Source organism: Dreissena polymorpha, chromosome 10 (assembly GCF_020536995.1).
Source record: "Dreissena polymorpha isolate Duluth1 chromosome 10, UMN_Dpol_1.0, whole genome shotgun sequence".
Lineage (NCBI taxonomy): Eukaryota > Metazoa > Mollusca > Bivalvia > Myida > Dreissenidae > Dreissena > Dreissena polymorpha.
The window spans coordinates 62,131,858-62,146,403 of record NC_068364.1 but is presented as its reverse complement, the minus strand read 5'-3'; positions in this window follow the sequence as shown (position 1 = coordinate 62,146,403).

Sequence of the window (14,546 nt, the reverse complement as noted above, 5' to 3'; positions counted from 1 at the left end):
TTTGCCAAGAACATCAAGTGGACGTAAGTCCTACCTAGTGGTCTTCATTTGTTTAACTGTTGTTTTTTTTTAATTTAACATTTTGTATTATGAAATCTGTTTAAATTAGTGTAATTATTGTCATATTCATTTCATTCATATTTCGTATTATCGCTTATTTTGTTATGTTTGTAAACTATTGTCATTCTTTTGATAGGTTTTTCCTTTATGACTATATAGTCCTACGTCTCCAATAAAATGGAAATAATTTTCCGTGGACTTGGTTTACCATCTGCCTCCACTCCCACACCCACTACATTAATGAACATACAAATTTACTGAGTATGACTTTCCTATATATATTTATATATCATTGAATTATATATGCACTTATATCGGCAGTTGTTAAAGTAAATAGGGCGTTATAAGAGAAATAAGAAACTATTAGCACATATATGTTGTTATCTTCCGTCGGAAAACCTGAAAAATAACAAATTAAAAAAGCCATTTAATGTTATTATTAACAACACTTTAATATTTGGGATAGTCTACAATAGTTATAACATAAGACAAAAAACTTTGAATAAAATAGTTTGCCTGCCATGGGATTTCTAATCCGTGTCCGCTCGTTGTAAATGCGACCGCTGTACCTCTATACCATGGAAGTATGAATATTAAGACTGCTTTCTTGTTTTGAATTATGACCGAATGTTTTTTATTACGCACATTATCGGGAAATATTCGGAGTGACGGATATGTACGACATCAGACGCTGTTACACGAAGTTCATTACGGGTTTAAACCCTTAATTGCCACGGCTGACATACAACATCATTTTACTTACTTATAGTCCATAGTTATATACATAACTACGGTCACTGACCAATGTATTGCAAAACACATGCGCAATTAAGATCACTTAGATTTAATTTATATTATTTCCACAATTAAACTCAAAGCTCATTAGTTTGATCTCATTCGGTCTGTTAATTACAGTAATCATATTATATTTTATATTTGTATCGATGGATGAATGTACATATTTTGAAGTCAGTAAAAGCGTATTACTTCCTAAGTGCGTTAAGATAACCAGCTTTATTACAAAACTGTGTATGTACATGGTATCTTTGATTCGTAAGTTTAATGCACAGTTTAAATACATACACTAGGCAACACCTTGGCCCTAGTAATAATCTTCCGGGTTTAAAGTATTTTAGTATACGAAAACACTTAAGCTTCAAAATACTAGTAAACCTAGGTATATTATATTTCAAATAAACGCCTATATCGGTTTTCAAAGTGTGTAAATAATCGACCGTGCTTGATAAGCGAATACGAGTGTAGGATATATAAAGCCGTCTGTTATGTTCATGACTGACTTTTTGTAAACAAGGTACATGCATTACAACATGGATTTGTATAGTTGTGGTATTCATGGGTGAATCTAGCAGAGCAGTTTACTGTAATAAATAAACGTTTAAGACAATGGCAACACGACCTGAAAGAGTAAAGGCTACGAAGATGTACATACCTACGAACAAGAATATGGATTCTAAAAGCAGTACGGACGATACATCGGCAAATAACAATGTGACAAAACGTAATGCAAAACATGAAGAACGAGATGTTAAAAAGCAGGAAGTCGATGTTGAGAAGATTCCGACCCAAATGAAGTTAGAAGACACATCAAAGGAAAAAATAAGCAAAGTTTCAATGAAATTGCCGGGACACTTTGTATCAGGGAAAGAAAAGGAAAATCATCTCAAAGAACGCAAAGATTATGTGACTCTCCCGAAAGGATTTGTGTCAAAGACTGATATGGAAATACGTCTCAAAGAACGTAAGCTTAAACAGAAAGACTCAAGTGGGGCGAAACGTTCTGCTGTTGAAAAAACTAATGAGGTGTTAAACGATCATGTTTTAGATTTGAAAGGCAAGTCGTCTTCAAAAAGCATAAATAATGTTGATATTGCTATAACCAATGAAACTGCACGACACAGTGTTAGTGACTTCAAATCCAATGCATCTTCAAACGGAAAACAGAAAGTCAGTACTTCTGTTGCCAATGAAAATATACGACAACGTGTTACTGCCCACGCAACGACCAATATCGACCAATATCGAGAAGTTAAATATAACTAGTGATACGATTGTTGATATTAAGGTTCAAAAAGAGGTCCAGCGGCCACATGTAAAAACAAAGGAACAAGACAAAGACTCATTGGTAAGCTTACCATCATTAGAGCAATCCGGAAAGCTTATATCAAACGTTAATGCATTTACATCGTCTTCTTCAGAGCGAGATAGTCAAATTAGCAAACCTAACGAATTAGGAACCAGAGTCACAAAGTCCACAGCATTGTCCAACGATGCTCCTTCCAGCCTCCATAAAAAGAAAGAATTTGCGAACAAGGAAGGACCATTAAATGCGCCTACTCTTGCCAACGTTAAACTTTTGATAATGAATGCAAACGGTAAAGAAGACAAAGGGGGTACTCCCGCGGACAGGCGAAAAAATGCAATCTCTAATATTATCCATAAGCATAGGCCTGACATTGTTTTATTTCAGGAATTCTCATGGGCAGGTATAAACGGCAAAACATGGAGCAAATGGCCAATACCAGACAACTATGAGTACAAGGGACATTACGACGCGAGTATAATGATCGACAGTGAGCATGTTGTTGTGCAGGACTTGCCGGCTAATGACATTGATATCATACTGTCTGATCTCCAAAGGACTTCCAATAACAGGTTAAAGAAGGCATTTCCCACGGATTTTACGCCAGTCCCGCGGATGTGTCTGACAAAGGTCATGGTCAAGACAAAGCCTAGTTTTAGATTTTATTTGCATCTCGTGGCATGGGATATGGAAAATGTCTCAACTAAAGAAAATCGAATTCTTTGAATATTTAATGGAGTTCCTTCGTCATGTAAAAGAAAAGTACAAAGTCGCTATGCTGGTAGGGGGTGATTTCAATATAGATATGTATAGTATTGAACATCTTGTTCTGCCCCCGTTTAGGTTGTGCGTGTATGAGGCATCCATGAGGCGGACCGTTAAAGGAATCGTTGACTTTTACATTGTGTCCGAAGAAATGACTCTAGAAGATATACTGTGGGTGAATCTAGAGCGTGAAACGACCGTCTTTCGTCCTAACGGAATACTCGACCACGACCCCGTTCTTGCAACTTTGAAACCTAGTTTACAGGCAGAAAGATCGGCCGCTTTGGGCAGTAGGAAATTCCCATCTCCCATTAAGAGATCAACGAGGTTATAAAATCGCATAATGACGTATGTGCTTTTCGTGGTATAATATTGTAATTTGTGAGCAATTTTTAAATGCGACATGTTCTAGTATATATTGAGATATTTCTACTCAATAAACGAATATGTATGATGAGAGAGTATTACGATATTATGATGAAGTAAATATACTTTCTTACAAAGGACACAGTCACAGTTATGGGAGGAAAAAAGAAGATAATGATAAATTTTCTTCGATATAAATTTGATTACTGTTGGCATATGCTACTTTGACAGAAAACCTCACATAACAATCAAAATAAATAAAGAAATACAATTTTTTACCGGAAGCGTTATGCAAAAATTGTATGTCGTATGTTACAATTTAACAATTACTTTGTATGCTTATCTGATAATACATAAATAACGTCAATATGCATGTTTACATATGTTAAATGAGACTATGTGACTAATTTGATATTAGAGTAACACATTTTTTGTTGATCTATTGATCTGACGTTATTTCATTAAAACAATTTCATTAAAATATCTTTAGGAATAAGGTTTCTAATTAAAAATATGCACGTATAAAGATTTGCCTCGCTTACAATGTTAACCTGACTTATGTTAGTATGTGTTCAATATTTATTTGTGTACTTGTTGTTTTGTCTAAAAAACAATTAGTTTAAAGCGGGTATATACGATTTTTTTATATGTGTTTAATTGTAATATATTGATAGAATATGTTACAATTACACAAAATAGGCAAGACAAATTATACATTATAGCCGAATTTCGTAAAATGCAGCAAAGACAAATTAGCGGCCCGCGCCGATTGTGACGTACATATTTTCCTACATTAACCGAAGCATTCGTCTTTGTATTAGGATTGGAGTTAGTGTTCGTGTGTCGTATGAATAGATATCGTTGCAGGAATTCAAATAAACCGTTAAACTAAGTTTAGATTCACATCGTACATGTATGATACACATGCTGGCGAATTCGGCTGTACAGCCGTTTTCAATTTCAGAATTAAATATCTGGCTTATTTCGCATTTTTCGACACATGTTCTTCTTAACTTTTATTTTAATTTATATTGAAATATATATATAATACGTTTTTTACACATTTTATATAAATTCATAAATATTTGACAAAATCGTATATACCCGCTTTAAATTCGCGTGAAGACTTTGTTGTCTTCTCAATATTATGTTTATTCTTCTTCTTTCACAAGCAACGTTCCGTGTCGTTTCATACCAATAAGTGTAAGTCCAAATTTCAATTAATTGGTTTTGGAAATGGACACCGTGCCTATGTTAATTATGAACGAATAAACTAAACAATCTGTTTAGCAAGTGTTGCGTCTACACGAGAAACATACGATTCAAATACCAATGGCGTCTTGTACTCTCTTTCTTATGCACCATGGTCCTCTTTCAAGTGGAGAAGTATTCTATCCTACATCATCTACAAACCTTCACGGTTGCCAGACCATTAACACCGTATACCAATTCAAATATCGTAATCTCGGAAATTCACAGATCTAATATCGAGCTGACATGCGTGTTACTAAAACTTCTGATTTCGTCATTCGTGAGTTATGTCGCCTACATGTTCCTCTTTATCTTACTATGTGGTGACATCCACCCAAATCCCGGTCCTATTTCGAGACAGAAACTAGAATCTGCCTCAACATCATTCACCTCTTCTTCTCAATCAGTTGATATAAGTAACCACTTATCCTTTATGCACTACAACGTCCAAAGTATCATCAAGAAATTAGACATTTTATATACCGAATTTAAGGATTTCGACATTCTATCGTTCTCAGAAACATGGCTCACTGAAACGTCCCTTACACAAGATCTGTATTTTCCAGATTTTAACCCCCCTGAAAGAAAAGATCGGCCTGGAGACAGCCACGGTGGTGTCTTAGTCTACACTTAAAAATAATCTATCTTACAAAAGACGCACAGACCTCGAAATCAATGGTACTGAATCAATCTGGATTGAACTCGTTACATTTTCTAAACATACCCTGTTCGGCGTATTTTACAGACCCCCAGATACACCTGTACATATACATGCTGCCATTGAAAATTCTATACATCTTGCTGTTGACACGGGAATCACCAACATTATTATAACCGGTGACTTTAATATCAACTTCCAGGACCCTAACAACAAACTCAAACAGTTGTGCAACCAATGCGGCCTCTACCAAACCATTAATGACCCTACACATTACACTGAGCGTTTCTCTTCAACAATTGACTTAATACTCACCTCTGAGCCTAACCTTATTCACTCATCGGGGGTGGGAGACCCCTGTCTTGAACAAAAGATTAGATATCACTGCCCCATCTATGGTCTTCTTAACTTCAAAAAGGCACATAAACGCACATTTAAGCGCCATATATGGATTTTCGATCAGGGCAACTACGAAGCGCTTCGCGAAGTTATGGCTAACACCGACTGGGACGCTATAAAGCATAACGACCTTAATATTTATTCTAAAAACATATCCGAGTACATAATATCCACGGCGAAAAACTATATTCCAAACAGACTAATAACAATTCGCCCAATCGAACCAGCCTGGATAACCACTCACATAAAACATCTCATTCGTTGTCGTCGACGGTTGTTTCGCAAAGCCAAACACACAACACTTGAACGCGACTGGTTCAAATTCAGGACTCTGCGAAACAAAGTTGTGGCCGAAATTAGACGGGCAAAACTAAATCATCAAGACAAATTGGCTGAAAAGCTTCAATCAACACCAAATTCTAGATCCTGGTGGTCATGTTTGAAAAGCTTCATTCGACCTTACTCGACATCATCCATACCCTCACTTATCCATCAAGATTCAATTATTGAAGACGACACCATGAAAGCTACTGTCCTTAACAACTTCTTCACAGAACAAACTATCCTGGACGACTTCAGAAGCACCTAACCTAAGGCAATTCATATATCATAACAACGAAACTCTGACCTCCCTTGTGGTCACTCCAACTGAGATTGAATCAGTGCTACGAGGCTTACCATTAAATAAAGCTTCTGGCCCAATTCAGTAAATAACCGCATCCTGAGAGAACTTTCAACTGAACTATCTTTTCCTTTATGTGATATTTTCAATACTTCCTTACGCACCTCTGTATTCCCAGAACCATGGAAAGAAGCTTTTGTCACCCCAATATTCAAATCGGGAGACTCATCTAACCCAGCCAACTATCGTCCTATCTCTTTACTTAGCACACTTGGAAAAGTATTCGAAAGAATTGTATTTAAATATACATTTAACTTCCTACACACTCATCAGATCCTCTCCTCCTTACAATCTGGATTTGTCCCTGGTGACTCAACAATAAACCAGCTTACGTTTCTCTATAACTTCTTTAGCGAGGCTATCGATTCTGGAAAAGAGGTCAGAGCTATATTCTGCGACATCAGCAAAGCATTCGACCGTGTTTGGCATAAGGGTTTGTTGTTTAAGCTTACGAATATAGGCATAAGAGGTTGTCTCTTATCCTGGTTCGAATCCTACCTTACTAACCGCAAACAAAAAGTTGTTCTCCCAAACGCAGAATCCAATTGGTCTCATATCAACGCTGGAGTACCCCAAGGCTCAATTTTAGGACCTCTTTTGTTTTTAATTTTCATTAATGATATTGTAAAAGATATTCATGCAAACATCAGGTTATTTGCCGACGACACTAGCCTTTATGTTGTAGTCGACAATCCAGTCAACGCTGCAGCTATACTTAACTCCGACCTTGAAAGAATCAATAAATGGGCTAAAACGTGGCTTGTCAGTTTTAATCCTAAGAAAACGGAATCGATGATTATAAGTCGCAAGACAAACACAACTCAACATCCCCCTGTATATATGGATAACGTTGCCATTAGCGAAGTAACAAAACATAAACATCTAGGACTCTACTTTACGAAAGATCTTAAATGGGGCGTCCATATTGAGTACATAGTTAATAAGGCCTACACAAGAATACACGTGATGAAAAAGTTAAAATTTAATTTAGATCGTTCCTCATTGGAAACCATGTACTTATCATTTATTCGTCCTTTACTCGAATACGGCGATGTCGTTTTCGACAACTGTACATTACAAGACCAAGAACTGTTAGAAAACGTCCAACATGAGGCTGCACGAATAGTCACAGGTGCCACGAAATTAATCTCTATCCAAAAGCTTTTGGAAGAAGTCGGATGGGAAACTTTAAGTAATCGCAGAGCCAAACATAAACTCACTCTTTTTTACAAAATGACTAATAACCTAACCCCATCCTATCTGTCTGACTTATGTCCACCAATGAATACCAACGACCGCTATAATTTAAGGAATAATCAATCACTTTATGTCCCTAGAGCTAGAACTGCGCTCTACTACAACTCATTTATCCCATCCACAACTCGTGCTTTCAATAGCCTTTCAACCGAAACCTCTAACGCATTATCCATCCACACATTTAAAAGAGGTCTTCCATCATCAGCGGTCAAAGTTCCAAAATATTATTACTATGGAAAACGTATATCCCAGATAATGCATACGCGACTACGCACAAACTGCAGTGTTCTTTCACATGACCTGTTTAGTAAAAACATTATACAATCCCCTCTTTGCTCTTGTGGCGAAGAAGAAACAGCTAGCCACTATTTTTTACACTGCCCATTGTACTCCACCATTCGAGTGCGCCTCTTGAACTGTGTATCGCACTTCTGCCTACCCTCAACCAAGGTATTGCTTTTTGGAAATCCTATTCTTTCTTTGGAAGACAACTGTACTATTTTTGCAGCAGTACATACCTTTATTGATATATCTAAACGTTTTGATAAGACGCCTTCGGTACCAATTCCCACATTATTATAACGTGCTCCACAGCTCCTTCAAACTCTTTCTCCAACCTCGTTCTACCACTATATCTCCGCTTCCATTTCTCTAACTCTTCCCTACTATCACTTACACATCCACTTTATCTATGTATCCATACTCATCTACTTTTCCCACATTAAACCTTACTTCAATATAATTATACACATGTACTTTCCACCACAACCACTCTTCATTAATATTTATGTAGTGAAGTCCTTCTCGCCTAATACATCGCTTATTCATGCTCGTGGAACGACCTACAATAAGCTAAGTTTAGCTTCCAGGTCAATCCACATATTACTGTGTATTTATTTGCTGTATATGCATTCCAAAATAAATATGTTTAAACCAAACAATCTGTTAAGTAAGTGTCATTAAACAACGCCGGTATACATATTCTTTGTATTGGGTATCGTAAAACGGGTAAGGGCTCAGCTTACAAGAACGTTTAAATGACATAAAAATATTACATGCAAGATTATCAATGTGTACCTTGTTTTGTGTGTGAATAACTACAATTATAACTTAATAACGAATATTTTCGTCATATAAACTTATTTTCTCAGTTACGTTTCTGTGGCGTTACGCCATCGTAAAATACCGTCAAAAACAACGTTAATACTTTCCCAATGAGTTTTCGTAAATGTGCAAGAGATTAAGAATCTGTTGTTTTTTCGTCAATAAGTATATTATTTAAACTGTTTAAAGCTTGATGTAATGTTATACCTAATTTTATAATGATCCTTTTGTTCATGTTATCAATTACAAAACAAGCTGTCCCGAAAGGAAATTTGAAAACAGTATCGGGTATGTATTTTAAACTGAAAGTTATATATAGACATACCACTAGTTCATACTAACATTTTAACGTAAATCAAAGGATGACAACCAATGGTTATTAATAGAATTGGAATTTTAGAGGATTCTTCTATTTGTTCCGTTAGAAATGGCTTGTAACATATCCGTGCTATGATTTTATATCACTGAACGATTCTTTAGTGAACAGTGCAATTTAATGGGCTATTAAAAAAAGACGCAAAACTGTTACCATTTTAAGACATGGTATCCATCTTGTTAAAATCCTTCAACAAATTTGACCCCAGTGCATTTTTTACGAAGCCTATTCGCTAACCACCAATCGCACCAATCTATGACAGTTTTTAATATAAAGTAATAACATCGAAATCTTCGCATTGGTGTCCTTTATTTTAGGAACACAATGAAATGATCATGTAAGTTGTATTATTATGCATTATTTGCCTTGTGAACTATTTTATTCAAAATTAATTCGGGAAATATTCAAGTCTATGAAAAGCATGATGGCTGGAAAGTGGCCTACTTTCAAACTATCTGTCTAGAGTCACACCCGGCAAACAAACAGGGATACGCTTCAAATCATGTTGTACTTCCGGAGAAAACTGTCAAAATTGAGCCTAAAAAGGCGAGTTGTCTTGAGTTTTAACATATAAGCTCTTCTTCGAGACCTAAAAACTAAATGCTATACGAACGCACACACATTACTTATTGTAAATTCCTAGTGCTGACCTAGATAGACAATGTGGTCGTTTTTTGGATTTCCATCGAAGTTGTTACTCGATTGTGTCATTGTGTCATTTCAATATGTTACATTGTCAGCGACATCTCAATATTTTCGTTTGTCGCAAATCGTTTTAGAACGACCACAATTCAGTAAATTCTAATTGGATACATAAGTGGTATTTGGATACATAGGTCGTTGTCATCAATTTTTAAGCGGGCTGACCTAATTACAACTCCACAAATAAAATTCACAGCAAGTTAAAAAGCGAATTTTTATACAAACAATTTATAAAAAATAAACGCTTATACTTATACTTATTGATATGGCTGGAAATTGTACATCATTTAAATATTTAACAAAAGTAATAAAGGGTATAAAACGTCGAACAATACCTGTCTCGTCGTGGCGTCGCCATCTTTACTATCACGTGATTACACCATTTGTAAATCTCAACATGAATATACGCCTGTAAAATATGTTTCGCCTTTAATTTTCAAAATTTTCCAAGGGTAAATATTTTTCTTTGTGCGAAACGTCGATGTTAAAGCTAGCTCGACATTCGCCCCAGCTCGATATTCGGGACTAGTGCCAAATGTCTATGTCAGTCCTAGCTCGACATTCGCCCCCGCTCAATATTCGGTACTAGTGCCCAATGTCGATGTCAAAGCTGGCTCGATATTCGCTCCAGCGCGATATTCGGGAATAGTGCCGAATGTCGATGTCAAAGCTGGCTCGACATTTGCTCCAGTTTTATATTCGCGTCTAGTTCCGAATGTCGATGTCAGAGCTGGCTCGATATTCGTCCCAGCTCGATATTTGGGACTAGTGCCGAATGTAGATATCAGAGCTGGCGCGTCATTCGTCACAGCTCGATATTCGAAACTAGTGCCGAAGGTCGATGTCAGAGCTGGCTCGACATTCATCCCAGCTCGATATTCGGGACAATCGCCCCAGCTCAATATTTGCGATTAGTTCCGAATGTCGATCTCAGAGGTAGTTCGATATTCGCCCCAGCTCGTCATTCACATTCGAGTCTTATGTCGATGTCAGAGCGTGCTCGATATTCGCCCCAGCTTCATATTCGGGACTAGTGCCGAATGTCGATTTCATAGCTGGCTCAGTGTTTGTCCTACCTCGATATTCGAGACTAGTGTTGAATGTCGATGTCAGAGCTTGCTTGACATTCGCCCAAGCTCGATATTCGGGACTCTAGCCGAATGTCGATTTCAGAGCTGGCTCGATATTTGTTCAAGCTCGATATTCGGGACTAGTTCCAAATGTCGACGTCAGAGCTGGCTCGATATTCGTAGGTATTTGTATTATCAGACTTTAGCATGTGCTGATAAAACATTGTTTAATGAGAAACGATACGACATTGTGCTATCCGTTCATGGCCTCGCATTCATAAATATTCGTCGAACGTCGTTATCAATCGCGATAACGAATAACAAACGACAACGTTGTGACGCTAAATAACAATGCTTCACTTATTGGACCATGTCACTAAATGCAAGAATCAATCAATGTTAGATGATCAAATAACAATGAATATTATATTTGAAGAACCCCGCGCACAATCACACGTGGTGATGTGATGTGAACTAATAAATCAGTATGACTTATAAACAATGACATCCAAACCGGAATTGAATCGTCACTAATCTAGCCATTAAGGTTTAACAATTATAAAGTCGATAAAAGCCCTTGTTTGCTTTGAAAGGAACGCCACACGTCTGAAACTAGATACCACTTCTATTCAAATGGTCATGTGACGTGTGGTTTTATGCTATTGTTTTCATAATTATGTTTGAAATATCATACACAATTTATTGAACATGTCGTACAATGAGAGATATCAGTGTTTACTACCTGATAGAAGGTTTATTTATTTTTTAGCATTTGAAAATCTTCAGACAAGACGCACACGAACTCAACAAACATACGCAAGGGAACAAAACTGGGGTCAACTACTTAGACAGGTGTCTCCATATTGTATTATTATCTAAATTAAAATAAAAGATTATTTGAAAGAACTATGTGTTACTTCAATAGGATGCGAAGTACATGTTACATGCGCGTTACACAAGAAATACTTTCAACGATCTGATTAATAATTATTCAGTACGCTAATATTTATATTAAAAGTACATCGTATACATATTTTCACTAAATGTTAAACGCTAAACATTCATATATTTTACAATAGCAAAATATCGATCAATAATTATTACTATTTTTGTATATATTTGCATCGCGATTGTAAATTATTTACGAAAAATCTTACCATTTACATTACTGAACAATAGCGTGACGATTCTTTGGCCAAAGTGCGTCAAGACAGTAAACAACGTTTTGAAGGCAACATCCTGGTGATCATGGGTATTGATTTGTCGGAAGATCGTTATATATTCATACAAACGATGTCGCAAATTGTGAAGCCGCTTTGTCCGACCACCGGCTGTTTCGACCGCTTTTTTACTTCGATAGCGTAAATATCGTACGATTGTTAAGAGTGCGCTTGTTAAAAAAGTGGTAAAATGGTCGTTTAAGTTTTATGTCAACAAAAATATGATTGAAATTTAAGAAGTAATGATATTAATATTGATTGCTGATAACAGTTTCAAAAAGCTATTTATATAATTAATGTTCACTCCGAGCATTATGTCAATTATAAAATACATGTATATACTGTTTTTGGTGTTCTTTTTTAATTTCAATGTGTTTATAACGTTAGAACTTCGAATACCAAGTGTAAACATATCTACATCACAATTTCGTACAAAGAATTAAAGCAGTTAATCCAAGCTTTGTAAAGTATTCTGCCTAGGATTTCAAATTGCTATGGATTTGGTTCAATATTCTCTTTCTGTTTTAATTATGATTGCTGCATAGTTGATCAATGAAATTTCTGATTGTGAAACACCATATTATCGCTACTTTACGGGAATGTACTAGAACGACTCATTGGCGTTGCACTGAAGTGCGGCGACTAGTATGTAATACGTTTTTTTTTCGCTTATGGGAGGAGAAGTTATTTTACGGATCAATATAAATATTATTGTTGTCAGAATATATTGCATAGTGGTGATTTTTTGTGTAAATGAGTACTGCATTTGTGCCTATTACATTTATTACAACGTTTTTTGCCAATAATGCAAAGCTTATTGTTTTAATTTATAACTGATCACAGGGACTGGGATATAATAAAATATCACAGGCACTGGGAAAATACGCGAACCGGTGAAACTTTCTGGTTTTGTATAAAAACAAAACTTTTATGTTCCACTATCCTAGCAACCACCTAGTTACTTATAAAGGCGCTTTAAAGCGTATTATTAATTGTAATAATGAGTCTTAATAAAGGAAGCAGCCGCTTATCAATGAGGAGCACCATCACAGCACCCCAGTCTCATTACTATCAAGTCCTCCTACAGTTTTTTTAAGAACCACATATAGAAGGCCGCAGGCCTGACCCGTATCTTGCCAGTGGTATAGGGTTTGGTATGGACCTTTAACCCCACTCACTATCAGCGTTTAAACTTCCGGGTTTACATTTAAACCGACTATTAATAGCTTATTAATATCTTAGTTAGATTTTTAGAGCGGTTCCGTAGAGTAGTGGTTAACGCTCGCTTCACATGTGAGAAGCCCAACGTTCGAGCCCCAGTTGAATCAAATTAGTTTATTTGTGTTCTATGTCAACTTTTTGTTTTGATGTAGACATTTTAGTTTAAATAAATATGATGTTTTATTTTAACCATTTTTTGTTTTTATTATGCCCATGAAATATATGAGTGAGAGGATGGGGGGGGGGGGGGGTCGTAAACACATAAAAACTTTTACAGTGTTTTCATATCAATGAGTACTCAATCCCTATCGTAAATGACCAACGTAAAAATAAGTTCAGAATCCCTTGAACTTGAGAAAAATTTGAAATTACGCTTACAAGATGAAACAGAATTTTTAAAACCTACACAGTTCTGTTCCATTGATGAAAACTGCACACGGATGCCAGTAAAAAAAGGAAACCAATGTAAATAAAATGAACTGTGAAATATTTGGGGGTTACAACACAAAATCAAAGATAATGGTTATTTTGGGGTTATAGCACAACATCATAGATAATGGTTATTTGGGGGTTATAACACAAAATCATTGATAACGGTTATACCAGTATCTTTTTCTATTTTGTTTAAAATAATCGGCCAATATATTAATATTTACAGTAGAAAAAAAAAGTTCCATGTAACTTCATTGAGTGCCTTTTACACTGAAATTCCCGACGCCCTTTGATGCTTTGCATCAATCGTTATCTTGTTTCTATTTTTAATGTCATTTACATTTAGAAGTGAACACACTTTTCAGTGAAATAATGGGAGGCCACCACAAATAGAATTTTGTTATAATGTACGAGTCGCTTCCCTTGGTTATTCTGTTTATATGTTCTGTTTGGAGCTTAGTCGACAAAATGCTACACTGACGAGGTGATCTCGATTTGAGACAAATAAACAGGTAAGTAAATGAGTAAAGTACGGCGGCAGTATGGTGACATCAACGCTCCAAAAAGACGCGATGCGAACGCTTGGCATGCCAGTCATTCGAAATTCGAGGACATTATTAAATTCAATGTTTAAACTAAAGGCAGACACAATAATAAATGTGTAAACTGTAACTTATTAATTGGCAATTTTTAAATTGCATGCCCTTCCTGTTTGTTTTCAAAGGGACCTTTTTCACAGATTTTGGCATGTATTGAAGTTGTTGAGTAAACGCTTTATATTCATACATCTTAACATTGGATCTAAAAAGCTTGATTATAAATTCAAAGCCCTTAAGGCACTGTAGGTGTCCGCTGTTGTATAAGTTTAGACGCAACTGAGTT